The sequence below is a fragment of the Mustela lutreola genome, chromosome 7 (assembly GCF_030435805.1).
Source record: "Mustela lutreola isolate mMusLut2 chromosome 7, mMusLut2.pri, whole genome shotgun sequence".
Taxonomy (NCBI): domain Eukaryota; kingdom Metazoa; phylum Chordata; class Mammalia; order Carnivora; family Mustelidae; genus Mustela; species Mustela lutreola.
In genome coordinates this window covers 49,617,651-49,633,052 of record NC_081296.1, presented here as the reverse complement: position 1 = coordinate 49,633,052, position 15,402 = coordinate 49,617,651, and the positions used below count along the sequence as shown (strand labels likewise).

General features: G+C 47.2%; 1 protein-coding gene across 3 annotated transcripts in view; it reads right to left on the bottom strand.

Moving 5' to 3' along the window:
- The window catches only part of TLN2 (talin 2), a 424,752-nt gene extending 409,737 nt beyond the window's left edge, over positions 1 to 15,015 (bottom strand). For all 3 annotated transcript variants that reach the window (XR_009355411.1, XM_059180687.1, XM_059180690.1), the window contains exon 1: positions 14,868 to 15,015. The gene's annotated coding sequence lies outside the window, so the exon portion shown is untranslated. The remainder of the gene's footprint in view (positions 1 to 14,867) is intronic.
- Positions 15,016 to 15,402: the final 387 nt, after the last annotated feature.

The window sequence follows — 15,402 nt, the reverse complement described above, 5'->3', positions numbered from 1 at the left end:
CCTTGGGCTTTCAGCGCCCCCGGGTTCCAAGGTCTGCCTTTCCACCATGCCTCCCAAGTCCTCCCATGAAAGCCAGCCGACAAGTCAAATGGGCACTTGGTGGTGTGGCTGTGTTACTCCCCCCTAAAATATTGGGTCTATGGTAGAGTGCACTTGTTCTCACATTTTGGAACACATCAAAATCTCCAGGGGAAATTAATAAAAATACAGATTCCTTGGTTGCAACCTCAGCTTCTGATTCAGTAGTATTCCGAAGGTCTCCTAAACCTGTATTTTAACAAGCTTCCCAGAAGATTCTTACACATAGCAAGGTTTGAGAATCCCAGATGTTACGGGAGACACCTACGCTATAGAGTAGAAAATCTGAGCTTACGTCAAACTCACCCAGTATTTGGTGTGTAAACCTTGGAAGACCTCAGCTTCCTCAAAGTAGAAACAACACCCACCTCACAAGGCTGTTACAGTGGCAACACACATACAAGGCCTTCCTGAAATGCCAAGCGCCAAAAACAGGAGAGGAAAACTGGCGGGTGCAGAATCCCACAATAATCACCAATGAGGGTCCCCCTTGCCTAAAAAGGTAGCTTCAATAAGAAGCATTCCACATCAGATTCAACTTCTGAGACACAGGTCAGTCTCACAATCTGTGATGTGCACAGACTCCTGTCCCCTCAAAAATGGTAATGCTGGAGTCCTAACTGCCCAGGACCACCAAATGTGGCCTTATTTAGAAATAGGACCTGTACAGAGGTGATCAAGTTAAAATGAAGTCATTAGGGTAGGCCCTCGACCTTTATGACTGGCGTCCTTATAAGAAGGAGAAACGTGGACACAGAAACAGACACACATGAGGAGAAGACAGGCATCTATGAGCCAAAGAGCAAGGCCTCACACCGATGAGCTTCCTTCATAGCCCTGGGAAGAAACCAACCCTGCCAAAACCCAGATCTCGGACTTCTGGTTTCCAGAACCGCCACCATAAATTTCTGTTGTATAAGTGGCGGATCTGTGGTACTATGTTACAGCAGCCCTAACAAACTCAAACAATCTGTCAGCTTCCAGTTCAAGAACAAAGTGCCCTTCTGCTGTTCCTTTTGTGGAGGAAACTCGGGCCCTGACGCGTCTCAGATTCCACAGGGCTTGCTCTAATATCTTCACCAAGTACATACCTAAAGCTCCATGTGAACTACTTATCAGGTTAGTGAGAGAGCCAGCTCCGGGGGGAGGGGGGCGATGGTGAGGGGGGCATCAGTGCAGGCTCAGCGGTGGAGTCCTAAGCCTGTAGCAACCCTCACAAAAATCAGAGCTCCAAAACATCTGCTAGTTTACCAGCAAAAACCAGCAAGTGATTTAACATCCTCATAAAACTGTCCCGACCCGTCCCTTCACAGCCGACTCACGCCCCCTCTTCCTTCTGTCAGAGTGGCGCCCACAGTCCGCGCCCAGCACCAGCTGCTCTGAGAGCTGGAGAACCACCCTCGGCATTCAGACGCCTGGGGATCCCAGTCAAGAGGACCCCAAAAGGGGCACCTGGGTGGCTCAGTGGGTTGAAGCCCCTGCCTTCAGCTCAGGTCATGATCCCAGGGTCCTGGAATCGAGCCCCTTGTTGGACTCTCTGCTCAGCAGGGAGCCTGCTCCCTCCTCTCTCTCTGCCTGCCTCTCTGCCTACTTGTGATCTCTCTGACTGTCAAATAAATAAATAAAATCTTAGAAAAGAATATATTCTAAAATACTTTTTTAAAAAAAGAGGATCCCAAAGGCCCTCAAGCAGATGATTTTCTCAAACTGAATGCACCTTTCTTTCTCCCCGTTAGTAGGACAAAACACATGGGGGAAATGCCCCCAACGAAAATAAAAGGCCATTTTTATGTGCATTAAGACCCTAGGTCTTACCCAGTAACCACAGAGGGTGCAGGAGAGCAAGCAGTAGATGGAGCCCATTGGGTGGTTGTCCTGCCCCAGAAAGGAGCAGTATCTGTGCAGTGTGCAAGGCCCACGGGATGATTTTACCTCTGACACACCCTTCTTGGGCAACCTCTCCTAGGAGCCTCCCTAGGGTAATTTTTAAAAGCCACAGGTGCCCAGGTCTCACTTTCAGGGGTTCCAATTCCATGAGTCAGGTGGGATTTAGGAATAGCGGTTTTTATTTAATTCCAGGATAACTGACATACAGCATTATAACAGTTTCAGGTGTATGACAGAGTGATTCAACAAATCTATACATGACTCCTTACTCTTTTTTTTTTTTAAGATTTTATTTATTTAGGGGGCGCCTGGGTGGCTCAGTGGGTTAAAGCCTCTGCCTTCAGCTCAGGTCATGATCTCAGGGTCCTGGGATCGAGCCCCCCATCGGGCTCTCTGCTCTGCAGGGAGCCTGCTTCCTCCTCTCTCTCTCTCTGCCTGCCTCTCTGCCTACTTGTGATCTCTGTCTGTCAAACAAATAAATAAAATCTTAAAAAAAAAAAAAAAAGATTTTATTTATTTATTTGACAGAGAGAGAGATCGCAAGTAGGCAGAGAGGCAGGTAGGGGGGTGGGGAAGGAGGCTCCCTGCTTGCAGAAAGCCTGTTGTGGGGCTGGATTCCAGGACCCTGAGGGGATCATGACCTGAGCCAAAGGCAGAGGCTTAACCCACTGAGCCACCCAGGCGCCCCATGACTCCTTACTCATAACCCCCACCCCCTAGTTCACCCATCCCCCCACCCACCTCTTTTCTTTAGAGGTAAGAGTGGGGTTTTTTTGTTTGCCTCTTTCTTTGGTCTCTGTTTTGTTTCTTAAATTCCGCATCTGAGTGAAATCATATGGTATTTGCTTTTCTCTGACTGACTTACTTCACTTGGCATTACACCCTCTAAGGAACAGCATTTTTAAGAGCTTCTCCGGTGATCTGGACGCACACTCAGGGCCAAGAACCAGAGCCTCAATTAAAGTCAGGGTCCCGCCAGACATTCCAAGAAAAGGAAAAAGCACCTGGTGGTGGTCAGGAAAGTTGGATTCCAGTACCAGCTTTGCCAAGGGGCACCACTAAATCTCATCCTTCTGGATTCTGTTTCCTTCCCTATCAAAGGGAGAGGCTGACCTAGAACCATTCAGACCTCTGGTTTTCAAACAATTAACTTTGCTGGAATCACTCTAAGATCTCCTATGAAGACATCTGCCCTTCCTTCTTGGGTGCCCTAAACCCAACTGCTTTGAGCTTGCACTTCAGGCTGCCCTTGGCTGAAACCTTACCCTTTAATCCTGCTGGGAAGGGCCCGGGAGTGACAGGTGCCGAGCCCAATAGAAAGCCCTTCAAGGAGAGAATTAAGCCTCTTAAAGCGCCCTGATGTAATCTCTCAAACCCAGGAATAATCCACACACCTCTGGGAAGATCTGCCATGCATAACCTCGGGCCACACTCAGGAGATACCTTCACTTACATCAAATTGGGTCCTACACCCCCCAGTCAAGTAATTATGGGTGGTCTTACAGCAATGCAAACAGAGAAGACAGGGGTTGTCATTTAAACACACGAAGCCCTGGGATTCCCTAAGCTGGGTGTTTGAGAGAGCAGCACTGAGGGAATCAGGGAACGTGGCCATCCATCCACAGGCTCCTTCTGCATGGGCTCAAATGCAGCAGGACACAGAGGAGACATCTCTCCATGCAGTCAAGTGCACTGTGGGGATGAGTGATGAACCAAACAACCCACCAGAACATCGAGGTCAATGATAAACACTTCAGACAAGTGAATTTGCTGTCTTCCACCCAGTGACACCAGCTACCCAGAGGATGGCTTAAGTGCCCCTCCTTCCGAGATAAAAATGAGAGGGGCAACCATGTTTCTGCAGCTCACTATCCTTCGCAGGCGCCTTCTATCACTCAACAAGGAGTTAGCAAGGAAGGGCTTCCTTCATTCACTTGAACCTCTAATGCTTACCACTTGATCTAAAATGCACTGACCCCATGAGACCCTGCTTTTCCACATCTATACTCTCTTCTTTAGCTCAAATCTGGGGAAGACTTCCATTTCCTCATCTAAGGCTAATCTCTGTAATCAGAAAGTTTTCTTCATCAATGACTCATTAAAAATTTCTGTGAACTCCTATGTGCCAGCCATTGCTCTAGACACTTGGGGATACGGTACCAGATAGGTTCCCTCATGAGCTTCTATCCCAGTGCCATGGGGTAGACAATAAATGAATCACGTATCAGGGAATGATAAAAGATATGAACTCAAAAAAGGAAGAGGTTTGAGAGCAGGGGCTAGAGGGTGCCAGGGAGACCTCTGCAGAGGAGACAATGGAGGCAACTGGCAAACGGAATGAAGGGTGAGAGAGCACCCCCAACCTTAGGAGCAGGGAGGATGAGGAGATCCAGCAGGAGAGCTGGAAGGAGGCGGAGCACCCAGGGTGTAGGAGAACTGGAGGAGAATGGTGGAATGGAAGCCAGGTGAAGAAAGTGTCCCAGAGGGCAATCAGCTGGCTAACCGCGGCTGAGAGGCTGCAGAAGGTGACAGGGAAGAGCTGGCCACTGGATAGCACTGGAACCTGAAGACATGTGGGTTCAGTGAAGGGGTGGGCAAAAGCCAAACTGAAGTGGGTTCAAGACAGAAGGAGCAGGGAGGAAATGGGGCAGGGCGTATGGCAATTCTTTCAGAAAGGTTTACTATTAGGGAGGGGAGAAGAATGGAAGAAGAGTTGACTCAGGGATGGGGTCAAGACTGTGCTGTGGTTGCTGCTTTTTTCCCTTAATATGAGGGATACTACAGTATCTCTCTCTTGGAGGATTATCCATCAGAGAAGGAAAAGTGATCATGCAGAAAGGAAAGGGCATACATGCATGAGTGAAAGTTTTGCACGCCAAAAGAGAACAGGCTCCAATGCACATGTGGTTACAAGGCTCTGTGGATACAATGTTGCTCAGCTAGAGCTGGAGATAGGCTAGCAGATCTTAATAGGAAGAAAGATGATGCAACTCATTCCTAATTGCCTTTTTTTTCTCCCTGAAATAAGCCAGGTTATCAGCGGAAAGTGGGGTGAAGATAGAAACATAGTGTACCCCACTGTGCCAAAAGTTCCCCTTGAGATCTGTGGTCATAAATCAAAAGAGATAATATAGACGCCTATTTGTTTTCTCTAGCCGGGTTCCTCTGCCTCAGGCAGGAGCAAGGTAGGTAGGCAGTGGGTGGGGTTTTCCCAAGAAAGTTAGATGAAGGGAGAAAGGGTCAAGGTGTATGCGAGCACCTGAGCTTGGGGGCAGGGGAGGTCAGAGGAGACGAGTGGGATGATGGTCAATGAAACGTAGAAGGGTCACCAGGTCAGAGGCCCTTGCAGGGTGTCGCCTAGGTGGAACTGAGTACGAGAGGGAAAAAGATGAAAGAGAAAAGCTGAGGGTCACACTGGAATGCTTGTCAAGATTTTGCTGGAGGTGCAGGTACTGATAATGTCAAGGTCCACAACTGTGTTTTTCAAAAGAAGGGCTACTGGACAGGAAAATCAGTATAGGGAGTCATAAGGAGCATTCTTTTTTAATTGAACAAATTTAAAAAGTCTAAGAATACATTATACCTAGTAAGGGTAAATAATGTTTGGGGAAACTGGTTTCAGTTGTGTGTGTGTGTGTGTGTGTGTGTTCATACTGGGTCATCACATCAAATTGCTATCGTCTGTGGACTGGTGTTTAAAGAACAAGGACACCATGGCAGGGCTTCTCGATGCTGGCATGGCTGACATTCTAGGCCAGATAATTCCTTGTTGTGGGAGCTGTCCTATGCATTGAAAGATGTTTAGCACCATCCCCCATAAAATTCCAGTAGCACCCCTTCCTCCCTCCAAGTGAGACCCACAGAAATGTCTCTAGACAGTGCCAAATACCCTGTCTAGAAATAACCATGGGAGGGATGGCAGAAGCAGGGTAGAGGAAAAGATAACAAAGAGAGGTGGCCAAGGGACTTTTGAATGGTCAATCTATATAGATTTCAAGTCACCAAAAATGTTGATGGCACCATACGACTCACTGTTTAAAAATTCTGATTATCAGGGGGCACCTGGTGGCTCAGTAAGTTAAGCATCTGCCTTCCACTCAGCTCATGAGGTGCTGGGTTCAAGCCCCACATTGGGCTCCTTGCTTATGGCAGAGTCTGCTTTTCCCTCTCTTTCGGCCTTTCCCTGCTGTGCTCATGTGCACGCTCACTCTCTGTCACAAAAATAAATAAAAATCTTTAAAAATTATGATTATCAGGGGGCACCTGGGTGGCTCGGTGGGTTAAGCCGCTGCCTTCGGCTCAGGTCATGATTCCAGGGTCCTGGGATCGAGTCCCGCATCGGTCTCTCTGCTCAGCAGGGAGCCTGCTTCCCTCTCTCTCTCTCTCCCTGCCTCTCTGTCTACTTGTGGTCTCTGTCTGTCAAATAAACAAATAAAATCTTTAAAAAAAAAATATGATTATCAGGAAAATCAATAAAGCATAATTAAGCAGGAAAAATGTTCTTAAACATGCTTACAAAATTCAGTTCTAAGGCTTTCCTGTAAATCAAGGTATATAATATAAAATGGTGAAATAAACAAAATCTATAATCCCAAAATATCTGAGCAAACAGAAGCAAGCTAAGGATTACAGAAAACGAAGCACACTGCATTCATCGCTATATATAGGGAGATGTTACTGTTTTGATATTTGATCATTACAGAGAAATATAAATTCTTATACATAGCTGATAAACCCAAAGCCAGCCACTAGCAAGATTTTTATGAAAGCATTTTCTGATTATAAAAGAAACATACACTAAATATGAAGAAAATTTGGAAAATACTCAAAAGTATTTTTAAGAAATTTTAAATATTTATAACACCACCAGCCAGAAAAATTCATTTGGTTTGTTCCATTCGTGCAAAATATATATTAAAAAAAAAAAAGAAGAAGAAGTAGTTATTGAAGGGAGGAGGGACTATGGTCCAGATCAACAGAATCTTCAAATATGAGGCAACATGAGGCAGAGGACTGTAAATCGAAGCTCTATACCTTGGCTACTTATCAGAATTACATGGAAAACTTACCCACCAGTGCCAAGGCCACACCCAAACCAATGCATCAGAATCCATAGGTGATTCCAATGAGTTGTCATCGGGGAGAACCCTACAAAAGAGATTCATCCTACAAACTGAAGCAAGATCTCCTTCATGAACATTCCATTTTTTTATACACCCCACGACCAATTTTGCTTTGCTTATAACTTATATGTGAAATCATTAGAAAACAAAAAGCACTAAAATTATGTGGCTAAAAATAGAACAAACGTTTATCTGCTAAAGAATTTTAGAATCAGGGTATCAGTGGGGAGGGGAGCCTTTCAGGGAAACTTCTCTTAAGCTTGGGGTCATCTGAGCCTCTAAGGACATACACACAAATGAGGGTCCCTGGGGACAGCCAAGCACACACATGCCACTGATAAGCACTGTTAGAAATTTGTCCCCTCTGGAGGCAGTGAAATAGACACTTGTTGAAATTAATGGCTACGGCACTTAATTTCCTCCAAAAAAAAAATGCACTAATGACCAGATTACAATACAATTTAAGCAACATCATCTGGTCACCATTTTCTTCACAATGCCCTTCACATGTAGCAACTTTTTATTAAAAGAAATCAATGACTTCAAATCTTGCTATGCATGCATGTTGAAAGACCAAAACCAAAACCAAACAATCCCTAACAGTCCTCTCCACTCTCTCATGAGAATCCATTACCAAATATTTAAAACAATACTCATGAACTCTGACTTTTACTGTGGAGTAAACATCCATCCATTTATCCATCACTAAACCCCAAACACATACAACAGAGGCAGACAACAATTAAATAAAATAACACAAATACTGATTTCTCCCTGCTTGGTAAAATTGGTATAACTGAGTTAGCTTGCCTCGATTGGCATTCTAACTTTCATCCAGGACAGGGTAGAACACTGGCTAGACAGGAGCACAAGATCTGCAAATCGGGAAGCTGGTGTTCTCTAAACCAGCAGTTCTCAAAGTATGGTCCATGACCAGCAAGATCAGCATCACTGGGGAGCTTATTATAAATGCAAATCACTAAACCCCACCCAAGACTCACCGAGTCTGAAAACCTGGACAATCTGGCTTTTAACAAGCCCTGCAGGTGATTCTGATGCATTTTAGCTGGGGAACCACTGGTGTACCTAAACCAAGATTTTTAAATTGTGCAGCAGAGCCCTGGCTTGCAGTGGGTTGAGATTCTGAGCCTCCCACCTGAACTCATAGGGTCACAAAATGTCACCTCTTTCTTTCTTTCTTTAAGATTTTATTTATTCATTTATTTGAGAGAGAGACAGAGACCGAGATAACAATAGAGAGCAGGAGCGGGGGCAGGGGGGGAGCATGCTCCGTGCCAGGACCGTGGGACCATGACCTGAGCTAAAGGCAGACACTTAACCAACTGAGCCACCCAAATGCTCCCCAGAAGATGGACTTCTTAAAACGTAGATGGAGTTGCCACTACTTTACAAAGTTTGATTTTAGCGGTAACTGCTAAGAATTCATAAATCCCCTCAAGTTTCAAAATCACACTAAGAGGCAAGATTATAAATGATTCAGGTGGAGCAGTCAGGAAGCTAAGAGTCATGAAGGAGACCTGAGTTCAAATGCCAGCACAGCCATTAAACAGGCTTTCTGAGCCTCAGATAGGAAAACCAAGCTTTAGGATACACTGCTGCTACCTGAGGACACTGCCATTGGCCAGACCTTCACTCAGCTGGGATCAGAGAAAGTCAAGGAAAAGGAGAGTGCTTGCCAAGAGCTTTTTCTTTTTTAAAGATTTTATTTATTTATTTGTTTTGTTTGAGAGAGAGAGAGATAGAAAGACACCGCATTCATGAATGGTGGGGAGGGACAGAAGGAGAGGGAGAAGCAAGTCTCTGCTGAACAGGGAGCCCAACAATGCAGCGCTCAATCCCAGGACCATAGGGTCATGACCAGAGCCCAGGCAGATACTTATCTGACTGAGCCACCCAGGCACCCCACTAAGAGCCCCCCCCCATTTTATTTATTTACTTACTTATTATTTTTATTAACATATAATGTATTATTAGCCCCAGGGGTACAGGTCTGTGAATTGTCAGGCTTACACACTTTATGGCACTCACCATAGCACATATCCTCAGAGCTTTCTTGTCTCTTAATCTCACTACTCTCCCCGGTGGGGGATAGAGGTAAACAGCTTTTCCTGAAGCCCTCCTTGACAATGAAGGCACTGACTCAAAAGTGGGAAATCTCAGGATGTCAGGAGATAATTGAATGAAAGTTTCCAAAGAGATAAAAGATTGTTGCAGAAGGCATCAGAAAAAGCAGCTGAGATACTGCTCATCTTTTGTTTCCAAAATGGTCCCAAACAAGTTTCATATTCATGAACCAAATACCATTTTCAAGTGCTTCCATAGAAAAGCTTTTGTGTTTGAGCAAGTAAACCCATCAAGGTGTATATGGACCAAGTTAATCACCCCCTGTTCCCGCTGACAATTTTAAACAGTCTCAAGTTTTGTGTGTCCTTACACATCATTCTCCCAGGTTATACGAATAGGACTTCTTTTTTAAATAAGAAATAGGATCATACTACATATGATACTCTGTAACTTGATTTTACTTCCATTTAAAACATCATGGATATCCCTTACAAAATCCAAAATAAACACTATATTATTCATCCTACTGACGGACATTTCAAGTTGCTTGTTCATTTACTTTAATAACCCTACAATGAACATCTTCATGCACAGGTCCTTGCATCCTGATGATTTTCCTCCTATAAGACAGGACTCTAAATATGGGATTGCTAGTGCATATGGAAGCAGGTTCCAAACTTACAGAGAAATTGTCTGCTTTCCCTAAATCTTACAACAATTCATACTCCCGTGAGAGTCTGTGAGTTGCCCCCCAATACATCTAACAGAAGATGCCACCAATTTTTTAAAAAGTGGGTCAACTGGATGGATAGAAAAGGTAATATCTGTTTTAAATGTGCGTTTCCCTGACCACTGTGGAGGTTAAAAATCTTTTCACATGTTTACTGACCATTTACATCTCTACTTCTGGGAACACTGTTCATATCCTCTGTTCATTTTTCTTTCTTTCTTTTTTTTTAAGATTTTATTTATTTATTTGACAGAGAGATCACAAGTAGGCAGAAAGGCAGGTGGAGAGAGAGGGGGAAGCAGGCTCGCTGCTGAGCAGAGAGCCTGATGCAGGGCTCAATCCCAGAACCCTAAGATCATGACCTGAGCTGAAGACAGAGGCTTTAACCCACTGAGGCACCAAGACGCCCCTCTGTTCATCTTTCTACGATGTTGTCCTTTAAATCTATTTAATCACACACTCATTTTCCCCCACCCCAAAGTAGATGGTTTTCTGCATCTATTCGCTATGTAAAGTACAAATGAGTATCATCCCCTAGGAAGTCAGCATGTGAGGTTAGGGCAGGGGCTGTCCTAGCATGAAGTGCCTCATAAGCCCTCAAAACAAATGCTGAGTAAGTGGATAGGGAGACTTCGAGAATTTTGTTTGCTAAGATTGGAATTAACAAAGTAAAAAGGAAATACAAATATTCATTTCTTTTCCTACAAATTCAGAACAGCATCACTTTGGCTAAAATTAAATCATTGGTTAAGAGAAACACTGACCACTGTTCTTGGCATTGACTCTGAAAATCCACTGTGAAATGGGTGGCAAATGAGCCCAGTCTTAATTCACAGTTCTGGGTAAAGAAAGGCTCTCACAACCAAAGCACTTTGTACCCAGCCTTGTCTACCAGCTGTCATTCAAATGGCACCTGCTGCTGAGCCAACGGTTGTTAGGATGGTAATGGACGGGAGAAGCCTACCTTAAGCATTTTGTTTCTTTTTTGTTTTTTTGCCTCCACTCCCTCCAAGACTTTTTGCCTTTTAAAATCCCCCACTTATTGAGGAGGGGGCCTGTGAAGGAGGCCTACAGGGGGAGTTCAACAGAGTTCAGATTCCTTAACTCATTTAACTTTAGGCAAAACATCTGGTTAAGCCCACCATTTATCCCCATTATTTGTAATAGTTCTGTTTGGCTTATGTTTTAACTAGTCTCCTTATTAAATATAAAAGTAATAGCATTAAGAAGTTCTGGGGGAAAGGACTGTAATTAAAAAGGCACCAGTTGGGTAAGTTAAGCTGAAATTTTGGCCCTGCTTATTACGTTTTCCTTCTTGTCTTTAAAATGTTTTTTGTACCCAATAAAAATAACTTTGAATTATTTAACTCTTTTTTAAATACTTCCTGTATTGGCCAAACACCACCCAAAACTCCAAGAAAACATTATGACTCAAAAGTTCTGAATCAATAATGTTACAGATCACAAGTTTCTGACACTGTCCCAAGTGTTTGGACATGTGCATATACAACACAACACACACACCACAACACACACATCACACAGCCCAGTAAATGGACAGGCAAAGCTCCAAAACCCACAGGCGTTTTCTAACCTTTTGTAGTTATAAAATCCTCTTAACAACAACAAAAATCCAGGAACTTTGATCAAGTTACAAAGCTATAATATGAATCAGGCAAGAGACAACAAAGCACAATTTATAACATTTTGTTAGGAGAGGCCCAAGAATCTGATAAATATGAAGGTAAATTTGGGAATGAGGATTGAAGGATTTGCAACTTTTCTTCAATTTTTTATTTCAGCTTTATTAAGAAAATTTTTAAAAATTTAATTTGTATTGTATTAACATTTAGCACATGAATACAGTATGTGACATATATGTAGTTACAAAACATAATGCTAAAATGAATAAATGCATTTCTAGATGTGCAGATTTTTTTTTCCTGACCATAGTTGGTAAAAACTTGGATTGTTCACCATCTGTAACCACCTTTAACTGTTCTTGGGAACTAATAATCTGCTAGGATTGACGAATGGGGGTGAAGGGAATAGGTATAATTTTGAGGTACAAAACACAGAAACTGGACTAGAGATCTCCATCTCCCCCCCATCATTTACACACGCGTGCGCGCACACACACACACACACCTCTTTGTAAAACTTGACTTTCAGTGAAAATACTCTAGGAAAGAAACAGTGTTCGGTTTGAAAAACCCTAAACTAGGAGGTTTAGCAGTAAGCTAATTCAAGACATACCTATAAGCCTAAGCCTGTAAAGCGTATCCCCAGTAACTCATTTAACAGTTTTAAATATGCTTTCCATTTGGAGGAAGAACCACAACATCAGTGTCAAAAAGGACACTTTAATTAAAACTGTTTTGTATCTCCTTGATAACCTGAGTGGGTACAAAGGCAGAGAAAAATCAGTGACTTCCCCAATCTGAAGAGCCTGGTCTCTTTATGATTCAAGGTACCGGGACTAAGACTAGGAATTTTACAAAGTAGATGGTTTTCTGCAACCGATTTGATTCTCTCCTAAATCAGCTATGCTGATTTTAGATAAATGTATCTTGGGCTCTGGGTGTTTTCCACAACTCCAGGGCTGAAAGAAAGAGAAAAGGAAGGGAGGGAAGAGCGAGCATTCATGTAGGTAACCCTCAAGGCCACTGGTCACATCCACCACCCCTACACAGTGTTTTCATAGATCTCCCAAATCAGTAACCAGAAGATAAATCTTGGAAACGCAATGGCTGACAACCACACTGGAGGCACTTAATGAAGCGGACTAGCAAAGGACCAACCTAACCCCCGACATCACAGGGCGCATCCCAGATGAAAGCATCACACTCCTCTGCCTTTTTCTGTGATCTCTTGAAGACTCTCCAATGATGAAGCCCCAAAGTGCTGACATGACCTCAATACTACGGCATCGTTTCAATAAGACGCCAAGGAGAAATGCTGGCATGTTTCTGCATTCAGCTGATTGTAGGTCAGCAAACACGCCCTTCCTCTGCCCCTTCACAAAGGAGCGATCACAATCTACTGTATTTCAAAAGAAAAGAATGCCCATGGCCCCACTCCTGAGAAGTCGCCAACTCCAGGCTCTGGAGGAGGGAGGAGGATAGCGCGCAACCTGACGAATGCCACAGCTCAGCACACCCAGGTACTATCAAAGCCAAAGTATGCAGTGGAGCACCAGCGTGCTTGTAATTTATGTGCATCTGGGGCCCCATTTCTCGGGACATCATCCCTACCCTCCTCTTTGTGTCTTGGACAACACCAAACACCTCAGCTCCCGCTTCGCTCATCTTCTGTTAATAACCGCAGGTTCGTTTTCACCACGAGACGCAGGGATTCTGAAACAACTCTCTTTCCCCCAATCATCTCGACTCTTCACGGACGGCACAAATTCGAGTTTCCCCCACGCGTCACCTGAAGCCCCAACTTCTGGAAACGCCCCCCCCCACCCCCCATCTCGCCTCCAAGAGCTGGCATCGCTGCGAAAGCCGAGCACGCAGCCGCGGGCGCTGCTGCTGTCGCCACCGCAGTCAAGGAGGCTCGGGGAGGCTCCGGCCGTTCTTCGGCCCCGGGGCGACCGCAGGCCAGGCCCTCGCACCGGACCGCCAGTCGGCTCCCCTCCTCTCCCGCAGCGACAGAGCTCCCGCGCCGTGCGGAGCGCCCAGGCGAAGCCCTGCGCCGGGAGCACGCTCCGCACCAGGCGCCCGGCCGGGGGACGCCGCCAAGCGCACGGCTCGGGCGGAGCGCCCGGGCGGCCGCGGCGGCTGGGGAGAGGGGCGTGTTCCCTGCGCCTCGGAGCCCGCACGCCGCGTCTCAGCGGGACAGGGAGCTGGGGGAGGCGGGCGCGCAGCCCCTGACGGAGGCTCTGGGCCCTCCACCCGGGCCGGGCCGGCCTGGCGACGCGCTGCAGCCCGCGCGTCCCTGCGGGAACAGCCTCCGTGCGCGCTCTGTGCCGCCGCCTCCGCGCCTGCCTCGGCGCGCAAACTTTCCCGGCGAAAACCCCTCCGGCCTCTCCTGCGGGGGCGCCGCAATGTCCCCGGGACCGCAGAAACTGTACGCCCCTTCCCTCCGCAGCCAAGACCCACTGAAAATATGGCGCCCTCGAACGTCGTTCCTCGGTCCCCTCAGGGAATCCCGAAATGCCCAGTCCCCAGGACCCCCCGGCTCCCAATGAGCGCGAAACTGTAGCTTGCGGGGCCAAAGAAGGAAAGGGCGCCGCTCGTCCAGTGCGAGGCCAGCGGCACTAAATCCAAATCCTGCTCTCGCACTCGGGCGGGCGCTGCCCAGGTCCCTTAGCAGCCAGCAGTTTAGCTGGTGGCGAGACTGCCAAGGGGAGTCGTAGAATCGGCAGGTCTGGGAGTCCGGTACTGGACGAGCTCCGCGTCGGCGGGCTGTCTTTGCCTCGAGCCTCGGCCGGAGACTTGTTTGCAAAGTGGCTCTGGAGTCGGGGCGGCCAGTGCTGGAATGAAGCCGGTCCGCCCGCGCCAACTCTCCTGGCGCGGGGGCTCGGCCCGGGCCGAGGGGACACTCCATGCAGGCGGGGCCGCTTTTCAAAGCCCAGTTACCGGAAACCCAACGGGAGCCCCGGAGGGGACTGGCTGCCCGCGGCCAGGAATCCGTTCTCAGGCGCCGGCTGCCAGCCTGTTTGCAAACCGCTGCGCCCAGGTCGAGTGCAGTGAAACATACATGTGCAATAGACAGGTGCATTAAATTTATTTTATTTTTATTTATTTATTTATTTATTTATTGCAAAAAGCCCTCCTAGGACATCAAATCTGGGAGCTTTGCAGGTTTTTTCTGCATTGGCATCACTCACGAGATGCAAAAGGGAGGAAAAAACCACCCACATTTTCCTTCTGTAAAGGGGAGGGAAAAGACACGAGAAATTCATGCAACGTGCATGCAGCTGGAGGAAGAGGAAAACCCGAGTGAGCCGTGCGTCTTACCGGGGGATGCATTTACTGTCTCATTGCAGAGCGCCTGCCCCGGAGTGCAGCTGGCGTCCCCCCGCGCGCCCGGCGACCGCTCCGCTCCCGCAGCCGCCTCAGCCGCTGCCGCCGCCGCTGGCTCCGGGCGCGGAACAAGAGCCGAGGGCGAGCGCGAGCGCACAGCCCGCGAGCGCCGGGAGGGCAGGAAGCGCGTCATCACTCGGGGACGGCGCGGCCCCGCGCGGCTCTAGTCCAGCAGCGGCGCCGTGCGGCACCCGGCTTGGGCCAGCAAGGGCCCCTTCGGGGTCTCTATCCCGCGGCCTGCTGCTGGGAGGGTCCGCGACGCGAGGCGCTACGACGGCCACGCTGTCGTGGGGATAAGGGGGCGCACAGTGACCCCGGCTTCCCCGAACTCGGGCTCAGCTGTGAGTGAGATTAGAGAGGGAGAAGAGGGGACACGGCGTCTATGGAACGGGGCCCCTGGGACCGCAGAGCTCTCCCCGCGGACCACTGGCCACCCTGGAGCGAGCTGCGTGGTTCCGACGAGAGGAGA